This window comes from Penaeus monodon, chromosome 32 (assembly GCF_015228065.2).
Source record: "Penaeus monodon isolate SGIC_2016 chromosome 32, NSTDA_Pmon_1, whole genome shotgun sequence".
NCBI lineage: Eukaryota > Metazoa > Arthropoda > Malacostraca > Decapoda > Penaeidae > Penaeus > Penaeus monodon.
The window spans coordinates 5,789,392-5,789,896 of NC_051417.1; the positions used below are offsets into that span (position 1 = coordinate 5,789,392).

At 55.6% G+C, this 505-nt stretch overlaps 1 protein-coding gene across 1 annotated transcript in view; it reads left to right on the plus strand.

Annotated features, from left to right (window-relative positions):
• Window positions 1-505, plus strand: part of LOC119593385 (serine/threonine-protein phosphatase 2B catalytic subunit alpha isoform-like) — a gene marked incomplete in the record, with an annotated part of 201,939 nt that overhangs the window by 111,375 nt on the left and 90,059 nt on the right.

A 505-nucleotide genomic window follows, 5' to 3' on the forward strand; every position in this document is an offset into this window, starting at 1 on the left:
TTCTTGTGTGTCGGTGTCGGATTATCTCTCCGCCTCTCCCCTGTCTCTCTATCCCTCTTTCCTTCCGTCTCCTTTTTTCGCCCCATCGCCACCTACCGTTCGTGCGTGACGTGATAGGGCGATTTTATTAAACTTTTTTCTCTTGTACCCCCATTCTCCCTCTTCCTCTCCCTCCTCCTCCCCCCTCTCCCCTCCCTCTCCCCTCCCTCTCCCCATCTCCCTCCTCCTTCCCTCCCTCTCCCCTTCTTCCTCCCCTCCCTCTTCCCTTCTTCCTCCCCTCCCTCTCTTCCTCCTTCCTCCCCTCCCTCTCTCCCTCCTTCCTCTCCTTCCCTTCTTTTTCCTCCCTCTATTTCACTCCCTCTGCAGATTGCAATTGCACTCTGAAGACAGACAAACGGCCGCAGACACCGCGGGAGATTCATTCCTTTGTTTCCCTCGTCCGAAAGCGAGGGGCTAATCGCGGACCATTTGCGACGGTTCGTTATTTTGAATTATCGGCACGCCC